We start from the raw sequence: 22,283 nt of genomic DNA on the forward strand, positions 1-22,283 counted from the left end.
CTCAAAGCCTGCTCACAGGCAAATGACGCAACAGACAGGCGTGAAAAAACTCACGCATGTGCACGAAGGTTCAAGCTTGTCTGATGCAAGCGCACATGATTCAAATCCATATAGTTTTTGAAAAAAATAAAAAGGTCGGATAGTTTTCTCACAGACCTCGTATCAGGCTGGTTCGTAGCCAGAACCGCAACAAACACTGATTCGATAATTAACATCGTCACACATCTCAAACAGGCTTAAAACAGATTAAAAATGATTGATTGATTTGTGTTTTTCATCCAGGTTTTAACGTACAATGAACAAGTTTAAATATGAAATAGTCTTGGATACAATAAAATTATTAAAGGAGTCATATTGTGCAACATCACCTTTAATGGCCCCAAACACCCATAATTCTATGAGTATTTACAGACATTCTCCTGATTTAAGATCAATTCACGTCACAGTTTAACAACTCAGATCGTCTAATTTCACTGGATATTATTAAATGCCCCAAACACACACACATCTGAGGGATTATTTTTGAAAAATATTATGCAAGCAGTTAAATGTGATTCATTTTGATTAACTAATCACAGACCTTGTAATCAATCACATTCATTTTTGAATCACCTGACAGCACTAATTAAATATGTATGCTTTGTGTGTGTCTCAGATGGTTTTATCAGAGTCACCGCTACAAAACATTATGAGACGCACCTGCAGTTGAGCCTGTGGTGGCAGTGGCACAGGGTGTAGAAGACAAGGGAAGAGATCTATGAGAGGGTCTGATGCATTACTTGCTGTTATACTACACTTCTTGTATTTCACTGTGAATTTTGACCAACAAAAATTTTTTTGTACATTTTGCAGAAATGTCTCCACTTTTGTGTAACACAAATTTGATTTGTAAAGGTTTCCAAGATTTACTGACATAAATTAAATGCTAAAAGACTGAAGACTTATTTAAGCATAATCCAGTAGTATGATTTAAAAAAGTTTTATATTTAATGGTGCCATAAATGTAAATAGAAGTAAGCATAGCCAGTAAAACTGGTTGTCCAAAATATCTGAATAAATTACTTCTGGTTTGGTATAAATCATCCAGCAGAATTATGAACCATAGTACAATAGTTTGTGGTCAAATGTTTCATCTCATTAAACCCTAACCCTCATACAGCCAGAATTCTTTGATATATTGGTGCCATCACTGAAATGTCTATATAAACCTTTTCATTTATGTTAAATACCATTTGCTAAATTCTCAGTTTGGACATGATTATTTACCATTGAGGTTTGCAAGTCGCCAATAAACTCGAAAGAAGAAGGGTTATTTTTGTTTAACTGGCTGTGAGATTGGGTGTTTATTAAATCATATTTTTGGGAGACTGCATTGTGGTTCTCCTAACGGTTTACTTTGTTGTGGACATTAGACGTCATGAGAGGCATATTTTTTTTCTAGTAATCATACATTAAGTGGAGCTAAGGGGTGAAACGACTGACAGCTGCTAAAAGTGCTAACAGTGTTAGCATACAACAGTAAATCCAATGAGAGTTTCACTCAGCGTGTCTACTGCAACAGAGGCATCTGATCCGTGAGGGCGTTTGCACTCTATGAGCGTGGTGCTCTACTTCGGAGTATTTAGAAGGATTATGTAACGTGCTGCCGCATTTCCACACAGCAGCCAATGGGAAACTCTGTTACAGATTTTACCATGAACTACATGCCATGCTAAAACTACAAAACAAATTGATGAAACATTGTTCTGCTGCTTGAAAGGATTTAAAATTCATCAGAAAATGAGGCTGGTTTGAGCAAAACTTTGTCCCAGAAAATTGTGTTCCTATATTGGTGCACAATAAATTGTGGCTACGCTATGGCTTTCTATTTGGCTTGGTAGATCTTGATATACTGTCATCTTTAAAAGTAGATCTTGATTCAATAAAGGCTGGGCATCCCTGCTATAGAGGGTCCAGTCCTGGGGTGGAGGGAATGGGTCAATGGGTCACACATGTCGGCCATGTACTGTGTGTACTGACCCAGCACCTTTTCATGCTGGGCCCGGTTCAGTGCTTGTTGTGCCACAGCTTCAGTCTCAATTATCACTCAGGATGGTCAGGTTCTCCTGTTTGAAAAAGCCTTTTTTTTCTTGCCTGGACAATAATGAAGGTAGAAATTGAAAGTGGTTAACAAAAGCAAGTAAAAAAAAATTGGGCGAAATACATTTAGAGCTAAAAGCTACATGATGTGAGACATTTATTCTTACCAGTCATAACATGTTGCTTTGTGATGCTGGACGTTGATGAAGATGTGGATGCTGGTGCTGGTGTTGAAGCTCGTGACAGACCAGGGGAGCTTGGGGAGTCATCTGAGGACGGTGGCCAAACCCTCTTCATTTATGGAAGGGGAACTACACACACAACTTTATTACAAGGACAACACGAAATGTTAAAAAAAACCATCACCGTTATGGCACTAGCTTAGTCAGATGTACATATTCATTGTTGCATGCTGACTTTAGGATTTTATTTCTTTTTATTTCTTTTCGGGGGGGGGGGCAAAAGGGAATATTTTCAAGCAGAGCACGGTGTTACCTAACTCGCTAGTTAGCAATCAACACTAACTAGCTAGCACGTCATGCAGACGTGCTGCAGCTGGATTTCTGCCCTTCAGAGTCCTTGCTTCCATTGTTCTCTCTAGAAATTTTGGTAATGCCTGCACGTCACCATATATTCCACATCAAAGAAGCAATGTGCATTGCTGGAACTGACAGTTCCTGCAGTGGAAAAAAAAATGCACATGCATTGAACTCATCTGAGAATGTGAAGGAACATGACAGCAAATAAATGCTTCCTAAATAAGCCAGAGAACGCCTCAACGATTTCAACCTTTGAAATAAAGAGAAATGGAAGAAAAGAAGTAGATATGTTTGTCTAGAACCACTAATATGTTTGGAAGTTGGTTTACTGACAGCAAAGCATTGGGGGGCAAAGCACTTAGCTTTTCTTCCATGTATATCAAAGAGGGAGGGTGGTGGTGGTGTAACGGTTTGCACGTTGGACTGGAATGCCAGCGATCCGGGTTCACTTCCCAATTGCAGCCAACCTCCCAAATGGCACAGATGTGCTGCAGAGGAATGAGAGACTCATGCTGTGGGACCTTCTAGGAATAAGCTGCTGATAAAGTGTTTTGTTGGCTACCCACATTAAATAATCAGCTTCATCTTCTTCAAATAAAGGTAATGAAGGACTGACCCTCTTGTCAGGAAGTGGCAATGAATGTGAATGATTTTCCCAAATATTACAATTTTTATTTTTGTAATCTCAGGAAAAACAACAGATAAAGAGTCACATGGAGTTGCTGCCCAAGAAATTATAGTTTGACTGTTGTGTGGGCCGCCAGAAGAGGAGGTACTGCTGGCCCACCACCAGATGGCGCCCTGTCTGAAGTGCGGGCTTCAGGCACGAGAGGGCGCTGCCACCTCCCAAGAGCGGCCGGGTTGACAGCTGTCACTCATCGGCTATGACAGCTGTCACCAATCATCTGCGCCTCACTCCAAATAAAAGCAGGACGACACCTCCACCACGTCGCCGAGATATCGTTCTTCCAAGGAGGTAACTCTCTCAGCCTGAGAATTCCTAACGTTGTTTTCAGTAGATACATTGTTGCAGCTGTCTTCCCGAAGGACCGGCGTATGCTGCGACTGCTTCGCTCTGCATTCCGCCAGATAAGTAATTAGACAGGAGCTGCACGAGCGTGTGATTAGAGGTGGAGGTGGAATAACCACCATCCTTGTTACGGGGTGTACACACACCTACACCTGACTGTTTTTGCTCTTCGCCAGCAGTACCAGATCTGACACGCGAAGACGGTGGCTACCTGGGGGACTCGGGACCTGGCGGCTCCAGTATCCTCCTGGTTCGGTGGCGGAGGAAATCGTGTGGTTCTGGTTCTTCTCCAGACGGACGTCTCCTATCGTTGAGCCTGCCCACACGACACCTTGATTGATTGACTTTGTATTCATTCTATAATCTGCTGTGTGTAGTTGTGGCATTCACAACAGTAAAGTGTTCAAATTTAACTTCTCCTATTGTCCGTTCATTTGCGCCCCCTGTTGTGGGTCTGTGTCACTACACTTTCACAACATTGACTCAATGTAACCACATCACAATGGCATCTTAGGAGTAGAGATATACGTATTGTCCAATGAATGAACCTCCTGATGCGAGATGTTTTATCTCTTCTCACTTCAAAGAACTGCAAATGTCCAAATATGACCAAGGACTTTAGGCTATCTAGAGATCAGTGTGTGCTATGTGTCTATATCTGTCAAAAATGATTAAAAGTAATTTAAATTCCACACGTTTCTTTTGTCTGTCACTATCGTACGTAGTGCAGGCAAAATCTGATTTGCTCAGGTGAAATTGAAAAAATGCTGAAAAATTCTGTCTCACTCTAAAAGCTTATAGTGACAGCATTCTGGGCAATTAAGACCCAGACTGGCTCCTCTTTTCACCCTTGTCCACCTGGAGATAGGTGCATTTCCATAATGAAATTGATAAAGTGTGTGTAAAGTGTGATAAAAGCATCCATTTCAATATTGTTGAAGCAGAACAGCGAATGCAACACATTTGCCACATTTGATAAGAGTGTTTTTGCAGCCACAATTACATGCTGGGCAAAAACACTTTTAAATGCAAAGAGGTCACATGATGCTGCTGTTTATGATGGCTTAAAGTTGTATTGCCCAACAGAGTATAGCCTTTGAACTTCTATTGCACAGTCAGGCCCATAAGTACTTCTAACACACATTTTACTGTTTCAGCAGAGGCCACAGGATTTCAGATGGCCCCTCCGCCGGACAACAAATAAAGTAAATTTTCTAAACCCTTGGGGATTGTGGACTATGAAAAGAGTGGTTTATTTATTTATTTATTTTAATGTTTCGGGTGCTTTTAACTCATATTTTGTCTGGGGGTCAAAATGCTTAAACCTGACCAGACTGCTTTAAAACCTTTAAAAATCATGAAAACAGGCATTTTGAAGGCGCTTGTTAACTCCTGGACTTCATCAAGGTCTGAAAAGAATCAGAAATACGAGGATTAAGTGAAGACTTTCTTTCCATGAAGTAAGCAATTATTTGAAAATAAATAAAACACATTTTTACATATGTATTAAAGTATTAAACATAATTTTGATGAAAGAAAACACACCAACACACACACAGTATATATATATAGATATATAGATAGATAGATAGATAGATAGATAGATAGATAGATAGATAGATAGATAGATAGATAGATAGATAGATAGATAGATAGATAGACCACTAAAAATAATCATTTTGATGAAAGAAATATATATATATATACACAATATATCTATCTATCTATCTATATATATATATAGTGTATATAGATAGACAGATAGACCACTAAAAATAATCATTTTGATGAAAGAAATATATATATATATATATATATATATATATATATATATATATATATATATATATATATATATATAGTGTATATAGATAGACAGATAGACCACTAAAAATAATCATTTTGATGAAAGAAATATATATATATATATAGAGAGAGAGAGAGAGCGAGAGAGAGACCACTAAAATAATAATTTTGATGAAAGAAAACACATTTGTATAGATAGATAGATAGATAGATCAGCATGTGAAGAGTTGTGATAGTCAAATATCAAACATATGTTCTGTCTTCTTTGTGAACAACATGAACCTAGTCATCATTTTCAGATTCTTCATCTGTAGAATATGAGTAGATATGTTGGTTGCTGTTACAGTTGTTACAAAAACACAATCTCCAAAATTACATACCTGATGTCAGACAGTGACACACTTCCTTGGGTCATGGCAGGCAGAATCAGTGCATCACAAATGTGCTACATCCCTCACTTCAGCTGGCGTGGCCTCTTATTCAAAATGAACTGAGACCAACAGTCCCTCTTAATCACATTATCCTCTATCAGTGGGATTCCAGACTTGAAGCTTAGGTTGATGACTGTTTACCCACAATGCAAATTTGATACTTGTCTTGTTTCACATGATGCTTGAAAGCATTTTCTGCTGGGGTGGGGAGGGGGGGGGTGTACTATAGGGTTTGTTTGTATTGATTGCATGCAAATAACACAAGTCAGCTGGTGAAGTATTTGCAGGAAGTTTATATTTTCCATTGTACAACAGAAGAAGGAAGCGTTGGGCATTACAGAAATCAACTCCAAGCTCAACCAAAGTTTCCAATAAAATGCAGAGAAGGCAAATGTGGCAAGTTTTGTAAGAGTTGTGAACACTGATTGCTTCCAAGCTGATAAACTGCAGACGTGCTAAAGACGTCAGATCATGACCAGTGTGCCAGTGTGCTTGGAATCCACTGGAGCCATTCCATCACTGCAGTTGTATATTATGAGGTTGAGTACTTCAGTATCATCTGTATTTAAAATGATGTTCTGGTGACGATGTGACATCTCAGTGGCATGGAGCAATATGCGAGTGTCAGCGTCCTAGTGTGCTGCACAACTGGACTAATTCATTGGAGCCGTGCTTTATTACACTTACCACAAGTTGATCATTTGAAAAACCACCTTTAACTATGACAGGCTGATCAGCCAATGACTGGGGTAAGATTTCAACCAGCTGACTTCATCCATCACTTTGTGGAATACCCACCATCTCTGGAATGGTAGATTCACTTTTCTTTGCTCCCTGCCCCTTTGTTTCCCAATGCTTGATTCGGGCTAACTGCATTCAGAGGCTGGCTCACAATAGTATTATGAGCCTTCCACATTGGACGCTACCGCAAGTGCATCACCATGTTTCTGTTCTGAGTGCTGAACAAGTGCAAAATTTGCCATGTTTGTGAAGAAAGGAATAAGCACTCAGTCTGTGAGTGATAACTAGGTGAATAGCGGCACAAGAACCAGTGGAGTTTGTGACAGAGGTCATCCTGCTGGGAGGAGAAGAGGTGAAGCTTTCAACAGCAACCCACTGTCAGTACAGCCCAGTCACGTTTTTTTTTTTGTTTTGTTTTTTTTTTGTGCTCCCGTGACAAAATGAGTCAAATTTTAGTGACGGGGCTTTTTTTAAACTCACTATTCCTAACCCTACTCCCCCCCCCACCCTAACCTTAACCATAACCTAGTCTTACTCCTTCCCCCACCCTAACCATAACCTCCCCCCTTCACTTTTAATTTCGTGCAGCCATCACAGAATGAATTAGAATGAATTTGTGCTGCTGTGATGAAAATAAGGCGCTTTTCATCATAATATCACAAACCAATAGATTAATGTATATTTCATGCTGCTGAAGCACGACTTGCCGTGAGGAATATGAGATAGATCCGGACAATCATTTCTATTCCTTCATAGATAGTAACTGTCAGTATTACACAGAGGAACAATACAATAACTGCATTTCAAATGATGGGAAATTGTCAATAATCCACTTTAATAGCAGGAGTCTGTACAGAAAATTTATCAAAGAGAGTATCAAAGACTATTTAAAACAATTTTGTCAACCATTCAGTATAATTGCTATAACTGAAACGTGGCTTACAAGGGTGATGACACAAACTATGAGCTGGAGGGTTATGAATTTAATCACCTGAATGGACGAAATAGAGGAGGAGGAGTGGCTTTGTATGTTGACAAATGGATTAACTACATAATTAAAGATCAAATGACTGTGGCTGTGGAAAATCTTTTGGAATCCATCACAACTGAAATAGGTATGGAAAAAGGCAAAAATATAATTATTAGCTGCATATATAGAGCTCCTGGCTCTAAAATTGAACATTTTCAAAACTGAACAGAGAAATTGTTTTCACAGATGGGTAATAAGTGAGTATTTGTTTGTGGAGATATAAACATTGATCTCTTAAACCCGCATCAGCATATAGTAACTGAGGGTTTCATTAACACTATGTACAGTCTAAATCTATATCCAAATATTACTCGGCCTTCAAGAATCACTTCACATTCAGTTACTCTCATTGATAATATATTTACAAATGATATTGATACTGAAACACTAAGTGGCTTATTAATTAATGATATTAGTGACCATTTACCAATTTTTATAGTAACTGATTTGAAGTTTAATAAAAAATGTACTGAGAAAAAACAATATTGCAAGCACCTGCAATCTGAAGAAGCTATCACTGCCTTAAAAATGATTTACTTTTACAGGATTGGAATCCCATTACAATAAGCAAGATGCAAATTAGCATATTCTGAATTTGAAAACATATTTCTCAATATATATAACAAAAATTGTCCAATTATACAGTATAATAAAAATAATAACTATAAAGCTAACCCATGGATAACAAAAGGTCTTCAAAAGGCGTGTAAAAAGAAAAATAGGCTATACAGAGAATTCATTAAAAGTAAATCAAGAGAGGCAGGGGTTAAATATAAGGTCTATAAAAATAAACTAACAACTATTATGCGGAACTGTAAAAAATCATACTTTGGAAAAATACTAAATGATAATAAAAATAATATAAAGGAAACATGGAAAATATTGAATAGTATTATAGCAAATAAACCCAAATCAAATAATTATCCAACATACTTTACTTATGACAACAAAGATGAATATAACATGAGCCAAGTAGTGAATAGTTTCAATAAAAACTTTGCTAATGTTGGGCCAGATCTGGCAGCTGAAATCCCACACAGTACATGGGAAAATCAGCAGTTAATCGCAAGAAATCCGCACACAATGTTTCTCAGCCCAGTAGATGAAAGGGAAATTATTAACATAGTTAGTACATGTAAAAGTAAAAGTCAATGGATCATAATGAGGTACATACATCCTTAGTAAAGCGAATAATTACTGAAATTGCAAAACCATTATCATATATTTTTAACAAATCATTCCAACTGGGATTGTTCCTAACAGTATGAAAGTGGCAAAAGTGATACCTTTATTCAAATCTGGCAGCAAGCATCTTTTTACTAACTACAGGCCTGTGTCTCTACTGTCACAATTTTCAAAGATACTGGAAAAACTTTACAACAGCAGACTGGATAAATTTATAGATCGACACACTTGCTTGATGAAAGTCAATATGGTTTTAGAGCAGAAAAGGTCCACGACACTGGAATTGCTCGATTCCATAGAAAGAGATCAATAAACGTGGACACTGGGGTATAGTTGCAGGTTTTATTTATTGACTTAAGAAAGGCTTTTGACACAATTGATCACAATATATTATTTCAAAAGTTGGAACTGTATGGGATCAGAGGGGTGCCTCTGAGTTGGATTAAAGCTACTTACAAAACCGATATTGCAGTGATTGGCGGTGCCGCATGGCGCACAGCAACGCCGTGATGAAGCCTCACAGGACATGTTCTGGCATGTCCACGCACATCCATAATTTCTCGGATAATCACTCGATGGAACAACCACCGACAGCTGTCTGAACACCATCTCAAAGCCGTCCTGTGAGACCAAAACGGAGGTGGTTTTGTCTTGCTCCAGTAGCGAATCCATTGTGACCCGCGAAGCCTCCGCTCGGCTTTCCATGACAAAATCTCTTCTTAAAGTGAAATCTGCCAGAAAATGGTTGATGTCCAGCTCTTGTGATAACCAGAGAAATGGCACACGATGGTCACGGATCCAGACAGCCATCCGTTTAGAACTGAAATGGTCAGTCAGCCTGTTGATGGCGGCTTCGGAGCGAAGTCTGGGGGTTGGTAATGTGTATATATGTATGTATGTATGTATATATGGGGTGGGTGTTTATAAGCTTTGCTTCTGCTCGCCCCCTTTTTGGTCACACATGTCACTGTGGAATTGTCTTGTGTATCAGTTTTTGTTATTGATGACTTGTGTGCCAAATAAATAAGTTCAAGTTCAAGTTCAAAGACCAGGTTGGTCAGTGAGACCATGCAGCACTGAGGGGGGACAGCCGAAGCAGACACCCTCGCAGGTCCACACACTGTCCACATCTGTAAAACATGACATTATTGCATCACTAAACACTCAGTATTATAGGCTGATGTTAACCTAGACCAAGGGTCTTCAACTTCAGTCCTCGAGGTCTGGTGTCCTGCAACTTTTAGATGTGTCCCTGGTCTAACACATCTGAATCAAGTGACTGAATTACCTCCTCAGTATGCAGTCAAATTCTCCAGAGTGCTGCTAATGACCTCATTAATTGACTCAGGAGGACTGGAGTTGAAGACCCCTGGCCTAGACTTTAGCTGGATACTGCTTCAGCTTATGCTAGCTGAATGATAATTACTATCAGCTCACTGATTCCTTTGTAATTTTTTTCTATTTCTATTCTATTTTTCTATTTCTTTTTATTATTTTTACTCAAATCATAGCATCTGTTTCCACCAAAATTGGTATTGCTCTGCCGACAAGAACAGTCTCAATTATTTAATGTCTGATTGTTTGTGGGGAGGTGATGGCCTAGTGCAGGGGTGCCCTACCTTTTTTGAACTGAGATCTACTTTTAAAGTTGACAGTGTATCGAGATCTACCAAGCCATATTGAACGCCATAGCGTAGCCGCAATTTATTATACACCAATATAATAACACAATATTCTGGCACAAATATGAAGTTTTAACAGTAATAATACATTATTGCAGTAAATGTGCATAGTGCAAACAATAAGCAAATGTAGGGCTAGGACTGGCCTGTAACAACGCAACAAACAACTTGAATAATACAATCCTTAATTCAAGTTGGAAAAGTTGTTCCCTAACTTAGCGGGACTTCTGGCACTGAGAGGAGGCAGCTAGTCTCTCGTAATCCGGACAATAGGAGCTGACTGCCAGCTGTAAGTAGGCCACAAGGTGTCATCTGTCCGTGGTGGATCTGTATTTTGACTTGATGATTTTCATGTGTGAAAAGGCAGATTCACACAGATCCAAAACGTGCAGTCAAATTCTGTACAGTTTGTCTGAGATAGGGGTATTTCTCTTTCTGCATTAGATTCCAAAATTGAACGTTTAAGCCAGGTGTTGCTCTGGATTTCATCTCCATGTCATTTTTCAGTGTGAGGATCTCATTCTCAATAGCACAGCTATCCAGGTTGAAGAGTGATTCTATTTATGGATGTTATACAGTCCATATCAATATTTTCCCCAATGGAAAACAGAGAAAAGTGAATCAGGCTCAATGGAAGCAAAATCAGTAAGCGCCTGTCAAATTCTGACAAGAGTTCTGCACTTGCTCAGCATAACGTGCACTCTCACGTTCCACACAGTCTTTGCCTTGACGCTTAAGTTCTGCATCCATGTGTGGAAAGTTCCGTAGTTCACACTGTTGCAACCTGCTCGATAGCAAGTGTAACTTCCTTTTAATGTGTTCACGGAGCTGATCATGTTGATGATGTGTTGTCTTTACCCTGCATTCTAGATTCAAGTCACTGAGCTTGTCGGTCGATCAGTAGAAGGCTAAATCCAAGAGCCCACTGACTATCTTCTAGCTGTGGCATATTCATCATGAGTTGACTCTTTCAGAAAATTCTTTAATTCATGCAACAACTGAGAAAACTGTTCCAGAAATTTCCCTCAGCTGAGCCATCGAACATCTGTGTGCAGCAGCAGATCTGTGTGTTCTGCTCCTGTCAGGCTCCTGGCTTGAACAGAACAAGCAATTTTATTGGCCACATCCATAACATCTTCCATATTTAAAATCTTCCCACACAACCCTTGCTGGTTAATTATGCAATGGTAATTCAGGAAGTCTGGGAAAGATTCACACTGTTTTCACAATCTGATTAACTCAGCAGTACGCACAACCATTGCTGGAACGCCATCGGTGGTTATGGAAATGAGTTTGTAGAGGGGCAGCTGGCTCTTATGAACAAATTCCATAAAAACCTGAAGAATAGCTACGCCTCTCGTGTGCCTTTTCAAAGGCTAAAAGGTCAGTAGCTCTTCTTTTACATGTATGTTGTCAAAAACCATTCTCATAAAAACACATAGCTGAGCCACGTCCACAGCATCAGTGGATTCATCGAATTGCAGAGAAAAGCACTCACATGTCTCAATATCATTCCTCAGTCGCCGTTCAATATCCTCCGCCATTAACTCACATCGTCATGTAACAGAATTTCTTGAGAGCTGCACATCCTGAATAGCAGACACAATCTCCTTCTGATTTTTAAAGAGCACATCTGCAGCTTCCAGGAACGCTTCTTTCACAATCTCACCATCCTTGAAAAATTTCTTTCTTTTTGCCAGAACACGGCTGACATGCTAAGAAGCTGTGGTTGCAGCCTCACTGGTGGTATTTGGCCGGCTGAAAACAGCTTGTTGTGCTGCAAGCTGGCTTTTCAATTCTTGCACTTTTCGGGTGCGAAGAGGTGATTTAGCCGGGAGGCTAGCATCGTAGCTCTTGTGGATCATCTTAAAATGCCACTCCAAATTCCCTTTCTTTGGTAATGCCACGTTTGCATTGCAGATAAGGCAGATGGATTTGCCATTTGAATAAACAAAAAAAAATAATCTTCCTCCCACTCTGGATGAAAATGATAAGTTTTGTATCTTTTTTCCTCTGCCATTGTACGCTTGCTTCGCTCTCCACTGTAGCTCCTCATGACCTCTTGACCCTGTGCATGTGCAGATAAAATGAACCGTGGGAGATTTTTTTTTTCCCCACCCTCATGCGATCAACTGGAAACCAGCCTGCGATCGACCGGCTGACCGGTTGGGCACACCTGGCCTAGTGGTTAAGCGTCGGCTCAAGACAGTGATTGTAGGGCAGTGGTAAAGTTTCCAAATCAGAGCTTTTGTAAACTGCAGGTTTGAATCCCGTGGGTGGCATTTATTTTTTAATTAACCAGGGTTATTTAACTGTGGGGTTCTGTATTGTATAGCTGGGGTACCCGGCATTGCCCAGGTTAACCTGTTTAAGATATGTCTACAAAATATTCCAAAGTTTATATTTTGTCATAATTGTAGATATCTTATAAGTATATATATGTAGTCTGAATAGGCAAAGGTTTGAACTAAAAACCCCAAATAGGTGGAATCCCCAAACCAAGAGAGAAAACTGAATTTTGCTGCATGCAAGAAACAACAATGAAGTTCTTCAGACTTTATATTGCAGATCAAGTATGCTCATAATCATTCATCAGAATTAATGTTATGACCTTTATAATTGTTGATACATTGCAAATCTAGTTTATAAGAATGCTACAAAATAAAATGGCTTTTAAGCAAATGTTAATTTTGGATTTGAGATGTTGAATATATATTTAAATGTAGCTTTTACTGACCAATAGTTCTGAAGAGCCTCTTGGTAGACAATGTTCCTTGTCCTTCTGTCAGGAAAGTGGATATACAGCTGATTGGGGTTACCAACTCTGGAGCATCTGACTAACTAACTGTGGAAGATCGCAGAGTCTGCCATATTCAGGCCAGCCACATTTTCAGCAAAGAAGAAGAGAAGAGGATCATATTTAATGTGGGTAGCCAATGAAAGCACAAAGCTTGTTTCCAGAAGGGCCCACGGCATGTGTCTCTCACTCCTCCCCAGCACTGTTGTTAAGAGTGCCAGTTGGAAGCATGGCTGCGATCAGGAAGCGAACCCAGATCGTTGGCGTCCCAGTCAAATGTGCAGACCATTACGCCACCATCTCCCATCTCCCAAAAGTAGTGGTTTCTTTTTGCACACTTTGAGGCATTCCATCTTTAAATGGTGTAAATGTTGCCTTGCATATTTCTTAAAGTTATGCATTCATTGGTATAGTTAGAGAACAAACAATCTTTTCAATTGTAACAAAAGAGGTTTGACCACTAAAAACAGTTTGAACCATGAAACATCAACATACCAAAACTATTAGATCAACCCCAAAGCTAGTGCATTATTATAATAGGACAGCAGGTTATGAAGAGTTGATAAATAACAAAATTTAATTTATGATATTTACATCATAATGAGCAGCCTATATACAACGCGCCATTGGAGAACACAGGCTCTATGCCCGCTTACTGGCTGATTGAAAGGGTGCTGCCCCATCAGCAGTTAGAACTACATCACTTTTTCAAATGATCTGCAGAGTGCCATTGTGATACAGAAAACATGCGTTTGCCTGATACATTATGATCAAGGCTAGGCAAGTGATACACATCATGTACACTCGACACCTTTATTTTTAGAAAATGTGCAAATGTTTAGAAATACATGTACAAATTGCAAGAAAAGACAAAGCTTGATATTTTATCCAGTAAACTTTTAAAGTTTAATTTACAGCCTTCCAGTAAACTTTTTAAAGTTTAATTTACAGTCTGTAGTTGAAAGCTCTCTGCTAAGAGTGAAAACCTTCATTCCAAGAAGGAATAGGCTGTATTCTGATAAGTATTATATCATAGTGATTGTGTATAAGTTTTATCAAAATTCATGTGGATCTTTTCAAGGAGAGTCAAACAGGTTTGTAGCACCCACGTGCAGTATGTGCAGAGAAAGGATGCATTCATATCAAGGGGGATATTTGAATCTGCTTGGTTATACAACCAAGCTGGCATGCACACCCACGCTACGTGTGCTAGCCAGCAGCCAGCAGCAGATAGCCCAGGAGTCTGGGCTCTGTTTATAGCAGTAGGCAGGCTACTGAGCTCCTTCATATATGCATAGGGCCAGTGGCCAGCTATTAAAGCTGAGAGATTTGTGCTGGAATACAACTGCCACTGAGGTACATATGGTTCAACTGTATTATTAATATTGTTGTCTTAATATAATTTTTTTTTGTTTGAAAATAGTACCAGTTTGTAGCCCATGTCATGGTGGTTCAGAATATGTAACTTTGGGGTTCAACTGTATGTATCAGATTATTGTTAATATTGTTGTCTTAATATTAATTTTTTTGTTTGAAAATAGTACCAGGTTGTAGCCCATGTCATGGTGGTTCAGAATATGTAACTTTGGGGAGTTCACTTTTGTAGTTTTAGAGCCTATTCCGGACAGACAGAAAGACAAAAGTAGCCATTTATGTATATAGATTTACAGTGAGGAAAATAAGTATTTGAACACCCTGCGATTTTGCAAGTTCTCCCACTTAGAAATCATGAAGGGGTCGGAAACTTTCATCTTAGGTGCATGTCCACTGTGAGAGACATAATCTAAAAAAATAAATAAATAAAAAATCCGGAAATCAATCAATCAATCAATCAATTTTATTATATAGCGCCAAATCACAACAAACAGTTGCCCCAAGGCGCTTTATATTGTAAGGCAAGGCCATACAATAATTATGTAAAACCCCAACGGTCAAAACGACCCCCTGTGAGCAAGCACTTGGCGCTATATATATAGCGCCAAATCACAACAAACAGTTGCCCCAAGGCACTTTATATTGTAAGGCAAGGCCATACAATAATTATGTAAAACCCCAATGGTCAAAACGACCCCTGTGAGCAAGCACTTGGCTACAGTGGGAAGGAAAACTCCCTTTTAACAGGAAGAAACCTCCAGCAGAACCAGGCTCAGGGAGGGGCAGTCTTCTGCTGGGATTGGTTGGGGCTGAGGGAGAGAACCAGGAAAAAGACATGCTGTGGAGGGGAGCAGAGATCGATCACTAATGATTAAATGCAGAGTGGTGCATACAGAGCAAAAGAGAAAGAAACACTCAGTGCATCATGGGAACCCCCCAGCAGTCTAAGTCTATAGCAGCATAACTAAGGGATGGTTCAGGGTCATCTGATCCAGCCCTAACTATAAGCTTTAGCAAAAAGGAAAGTTTTAAGCCTAATCTTAAAAGTAGAGAGGGTGTCTGTCTCCCTGATCTGAATTGGGAGCTGGTTCCACAGGAGAGGAGCCTGAAAGCTGAAGGCTCTGCCTCCCATTCTACTCTTACAAACCCTAGGAACTACAAGTAAGCCTGCAGTCTGAGAGCGAAGCGCTCTATTGGGGTGATATGGTACTATGAGGTCCCTAAGATAAGATGGGACCTGATTATTCAAAACCTTATAAGTAAGAAGAATTTTAAATTCTATTCTAGAATTAACAGGAAACCAATGAAGAGGCCAATATGGGTGAGATATGCTCTCTCCTTCTAGTCCCCGTTAGTACTCTAGCTGCAGCATTTTGAATTAACTGAAGGCTTTTCAGGGAACTTTTAGGACAACGTGATAATAATGAATTACAATAGTCCAGCCTAGAGGAAATAAATGCATGAATTAGTTTTTCAGCATCACTCTGAGACAGCACCTTTCTAATTTAGAGATATTGCGTAAATGCAAAAAAGCAGTCCTACATATTTTTAATATGCGCTTTGAATGACATATCCTGATCAAAAATGACTCCAAGATTTTTCACAGTATTACTAGAGGTCAGGGTAATGCCATCCAGAGTAAGGATCTGGTTAGACACCATGTTTCTAAGATTTGTGGGGCCAAGTACAATAACGCACAATGTATGATTTTTTAATAATTTGTTTGTATGTTACTGCTGCAAATAAGTATTTGAACACGTGTGAAAATCAATGTTAATATTTGGTACAGTAGCCTTTGTTTGCAATTACAGAGGTCAAACATTTCCTGTAGTTTTTCACCAGGTTTGCACACACTGCAGCAGGGATTTTGGTCCACTCCTCCATACAGATCTTCTCTAGCTCTTTCAGGTTCGGAGTTTCAGCTCCCTCCAAAGATTTCTATTGAGTTCAGGTCTGGAGACTGGCCAGGCCACTCCAGCACCTCGAAGCGCTTCTTACGGAGCCCCTCCTTAGTTGCCATGGCTGTGTGTTTGGGGTCATTGTCATGCTGGAAGACCCAGCCATGACCCATCTTCAGTGCTGTTACTGAGGGAAGGAGGTTGTTTGCCAAAATCTCACAATACATGACCCCATCCATCCTCCCTTCAATACAGTGCAGTCGTCCTGTCCCCTTTGCAGAAGAGCACCCCCAGAGTATGATGTTTCCACACCATGCTTCACGGTTAGGATGGTTTTCTTGGGGTTGTTCTCATCCTCTAAACATGGTAAGTGGAGTTGATTCCAAAAAGCTCTATCCTGGTCTCATCTGACCACATGACCTTCTCCCATGCCTCCTCTGGATCATCTAGATGGTCACTGGTGAACTTCAAACGGGCCTGGACATGTGCTGGCTTGAGCTGCGGGACCTTGCTGCCCTGCAGGATTTTAAACCATGACAGCATCATGTGTTACTAATGTAATCTTTGTGACTGTGGTCCCAGCTCTCTTCAGGTCATTGACCAGGTCCTCCTGTGTAGTTCTGAGCTTTCTCAGAATCATCCTTACCCCACAAAGTGAGATCTTGCATGGAATCCCAGACCGAGGGAGATTGACAGTCATCTTGTGTTTCTTCCACTTTCTAATAAATAATCATAACAGTTATTGTCTTCTACCAAGCTGCTTGCCTGTTGTCCTGTAGCCCATCCCAGCCTTGTGCAGGTCTACAGTTTTGTCCCTGGTGTCCTTAGACAGCTCTTCGGTCTTGGCTATGGTGGACAGGTTGGAGTGTGATTGATTGAGTGTGTGAACAGGTGTCTTTTATACAGGTAACAAGTTCAAACAGGTGCAATTAATACAGGTAAAGAGTGCAGAATAAGAGGTCTTCTTAAAGGTCTGTGTGAGCCAGAATTCTTGCTGATTGGTAGGTGTTCAAATACTTATTTGCAGCAGTAACATACAAATAAATGATTAAAAAATCATACATTGTGATTTCCGGATTTTTTTTTAGATTATGTCTCTCACAGTGGACATGCACCTAAGTGAAAATTTCACACCCCTCCATGATTTGTAAGTGGGAGAACTTGCAAAATCGCAGGGTGTTCAAATGCTTATTTTCCTCACTGTATATCAACCCGTGATATCCGTTCATTGCGCCCCCTGTTGTGGGTCCGTGTACCTACACTTTCACAACAGGATATCTCGGCCAGCGTCATGGATCCCGAGGGGCGTCAACCGGCTGTTGAACGGCCAATGGAAGAACAGGGCGCAGCGGCGGCTTCGGGAGGGGTAGTCGGTGAGTTGCAGCGGATCCTCACCGCTTTCACCACTCGGATCGATTTCATGACCGAGCAGCACGTTCTCCTAAACCGCAGGGTGGAGGCTCTCGCCGCACAAGTGGAAGCGCGCCCTCCGGGCGCCGCTGCGGCTCTCCCTCCCGAGGACCCTGCGTGTGAGAGTGACGTTCCACTGGTCGTTCAACGGTCCCTTCCTCCGTCCCCAGAAGCTTACATAAGCCCTCCAGAACCGTACGGAGGCTGTGTGGAGACGTGCGCGGATTTTTGATGCAATGTTCGCTCGTCTTCGCACAGCGTCCCGTGATGTACGCGACTGACGCTAGCAAAGTAGCTTATGTCATAAACCTGCTTCGCGGGAGGCACGCGCTTGGGCTACAGCGCTCTGGGAGCAGAACTCACGGCTCCTTCATTCATACGATGGGTTTGTACGGGAGCTCAGAACGGTGTTCGATCATCCCAACAGAGGCGAGTCCGCTTCAACCGCACTACTGTCCATACGACAGGGGCGTCGGAGCGCAGCTGCCTATGCAGTCGCCTTCCGCATCGCGGCGGCGAGATCCGGCTGGAATAGCACTGCCCTCCGCGCTGCCTTTGTAAACGGACTGTCTCTGGTCCTAAAGAGCACCTGGTGGCTAAGGACGAACCGCGGGATTTAGATGGGCTCATCGATCTAGTTATACGACTCGACAACCGGGTAGAAGAACGCCGTCGGGAACGAGGCGAAGGGCGTGGCCAGGCACGCGTCGTCCCTCTCCCTTCCGGGTCCGATCGAGCTCCGCCCTCCCACGCTCCTCTGTTCCTGCGCTCCGTGGGGTCACAGCTCCCCCTACTGACGAAGCTAGGGACACGAGTAGGGCAACATTTAGGGCACCAGATGCACAAAGGAGATGGACCCACGGAGCGTGTCTTGTTTGTGGTTCAATAGAGCACCATGTGAGAGACTGCCCCGAGCGGTCAAACGCCAAACGCCCGCCCTTAGAGACTGGGCCAGGGGTGGGCCAAAACATTCACGTGGGACATACCCACATTGCTACACGACTCCCAGTCACGATCCTGTTTGAGGATTCAACCCTGAAGGCCCCAGCACTGGTGGACACGGGCTCTGAGGGGAATCTGCTAGACAGTAGATGGGCCAGGGAGATAGGGCTCCCTCTGGTGGCTCTTACCTCGCCTGTGCAGGTTCGAGCACTAGATGGCTCCCTACTCCACCAATCACACACAAGACACCTCCAGTAACTCTGGTGGTGTCAGGCGACCACCGGGAGGTGATCGAGTTCTTCGTGACTCAGGCCACCTCCCGTGTGGTTTTAGGATTTCCATGGATGCTTAAGCACAATCCCCGGATTGATTGGCCGTCCGGGGTGGTGGTTCAGTGGAGCGAAACCTGCCATCGGGAGTGTCTCGGTTCCTCGGTTCTCCCCAAGCTAAGGAGGAACCGAGTCCCGCCCAATCTGAAGGCGGTGCCAGCGGAGTACCATGACCTTGCGGACGTGTTCAGCAAGGATCTGGCTCTCACGCTTCCTCCCCACCGCCCGTACGATTGTGCCATTGATTTGGTTCCAGGCAGTGAGTTCCCGTCCAGTAGGCTGTACAACCTCTCACGGCCGGAACGCGAATCAATGGAGACCTACATCCGGGACTCATTAGCCGCCGGGTTGATCCGGAATTCCACCTCACCGATGGGCGCTGGTTTCTTTTTTGTGGGTAAAAAGATGGCGGACTTCGTCCATGCATTGATTACAGGGGGTTGAATGAGATCACGGTTCGCAACCGATACCCGTTGCCCTTGTTGGATTCAGTGTTCACCCCCTTGCATGGAGCCAGAATCTTCACCAAGCTGGATCTTAGGAACGCGTACCATTTGGTTCGGATTCGGAAGGGAGACGAATGGAAGACGGCATTTAACACCCCCTTAGGTCATTTTGAGTACCTGGTCATGCCGTTCGGTCTCACTAATGCTCCCGCGACCTTCCAAGCGTTGGTAAACGATGTCTTGCGGGACTTCCTGCACCGGTTCGTCTTCGTATATCTAGACGATATACTCATCTTTTCTCCGGATCCTGAGACCCATGTCAAGCATGTACGTCAGGTCCTACAGCGGTTGTTGGAGAACCGTCTGTTTGTGAAGGGCGAGAAGTGTGAGTTCCACCGCACTTCTTTGTCCTTCCTGGGGTTTATCACCTCCTCTAACTCCGTCGCCCCGCACCCCCAAGGTTGCGGCGGTGAGAGACTGGCCCCAACCCACAAGCCGTAGGAAGCTGCAACAGTTCCTCGGCTTTGCTAATTTCTACAGGAGGTTCATCAAGGGCTACAGTCAGGTAGTTAGCCCCCTGACAGCCCTGACCTCTCCAAAAGTTCCCTTCACCTGGTCGGACCGGTGCGAGGCCGCGTTCAAGGAGTTGAAACGGCGCTTCTCGTCTGCACCAGTTCTGGTGCAGCCCGATCCTAGCCGCCAGTTAGTGGTTGAAGTGGATGCCTCGGACTCAGGGATAGGAGCGGTGCTCTCCCAGAGCGGGAAGACCGATAAGGTCCTTCACCCGTGTGCCTATTTTTCCCGCAGGTTGACCCCCGCTGAACGGAACTATGACGTCGGCAATCGGGAACTCCTTGCTGTGAAAGAGGCCCTCGAAGAGTGGAGACATCTGTTGGAGGGAACAGCCGTGCCATTCACGGTTTTCACTGACCATCGGAACCTGGAGTACATCAGGACCGCTAAGCGTCTGAACCCCAGGCAAGCCCGCTGGTCACTGTTCTTTGGCCGTTTTGACTTCCGGATTACCTACCGCCCCGGGACCAAGAACCAGAGATCGGATGCATTGTCCCGGGTGCACGAAGATGAGGTCAAAACGGAACCGTCGGATCCCCCGGATCCCATCATCCCGGAGTCCGCTATCGTGGCCGCCCTCACCTGGGACGTGGAGAAGACCGTCCGGGAGGCCCTGACCCGTGTCCCGGACCCCGGAAACGGACCAAAGAACAAACTATACGTCCCACCAGAGGCCAGGGCCGCAGTCCTAGACTTCTGTCACGGTTCTAAGCTCTCCTGTCACCCGGGGGTGCGAAGGACCGTGACAGTCGTCCGGCAACGCTTCTGGTGGCATCCCTGGAGGCCGATGTCCGGGATTACGTCCAGGCCTGTACCACCTGCGCCAGGGGCAAGGCCAACCACCAGAAGACCTCAGGGCAGCTACAGCCACTGCCCGTGCCTCATCGCCCCTGGTCCCACATCGGCCTGGACTTTGTCACGGGTCTCCCGCCGTCCCAGGGAAACACCGTCGTCTTCACGATAGTGGACCGTTTCTCCAAGGCGGCCCACTTCGTGGCCCTCCCGAAGCTTCCAACGGCCCAGGAGACAGCGGACCTCCTGGTCCCCACGTCGTCCGTCTGCATGGTATACCATCAGACATCGTCTCCGATCGCGGTCCCCAGTTCACCTCACACGTCTGGAGGAGCTTCTGCCGGGAACTGGGGGCCACGGTCAGCCTCTCGTCTGGTATCATCCCCAGACCAACGGGCAAGCAGAGCGGGCGAACCAGGACTTGAGCAGACACTACGCTTGTGACAGCCGCGCCACCCGACGGCCTGGAGTACCCACCTGGCCTGGATCGAGTACGCTCACAACAGCCAAGTGTCATCAGCCACCGGCCTCTCCCCGTTTGAGGTGTGCTTGGGGTATCAGCCCCCCTTGTTTCCGTGGTCGAGGGAAGGTCGGTGTGCCCTCGGTCCAGGCCCACCTACGGAGTGCCGTCGGGTGTGGCGTGCCGCCCGCTCTGCCTGTTGAAGGCCCGGACGAGAGCGAAGACACATGCAGACCGGCGGCGGGCCCCGGCTCCCACGTATCGTCCTGGGGAGGTATGGTTGTCCACCAAGGACATTCCCCTTCAAGTGGACTCCCCCAAGCTCCAAGACCGATACATCGGCCCCTTCAAGGTCCTCAAAATCATCAATCCCGCCGCAGTGAGGCTTCAGTTGCCGGCCTCGCTGCGGATTCACCCGGTATTCCACGTCTCCCGGATAAAGCCCCATCACACCTCACCCCTCTGCACCCCGGGTCCGGCACCACCTCCTGCCCGGATCATCGACGGGGAACCGGCTTGGACCGTGCGTCGGCTCCTCGATGTCCGTCGAATGGGTCGGGGTCTTCAGTACCTGGTGGACTGGGAGGGGTACGGCCCCGAGGAACGCTCCTGGGTGAAGAGGAGCTTCATCCTGGACCCGGCCCTCCTGGCCGACTTCTACCGTCGCCATCCGGACAAGCCCGGTCGTGCGCCAGGAGGCGCCCGTTGAGGGGGGGTCCTGTTGTGTGGGCCGCTGAAG

Source organism: Thalassophryne amazonica, chromosome 15, assembly GCF_902500255.1.
Source record: "Thalassophryne amazonica chromosome 15, fThaAma1.1, whole genome shotgun sequence".
NCBI classification, from domain to species: Eukaryota; Metazoa; Chordata; class Actinopteri; order Batrachoidiformes; family Batrachoididae; genus Thalassophryne; species Thalassophryne amazonica.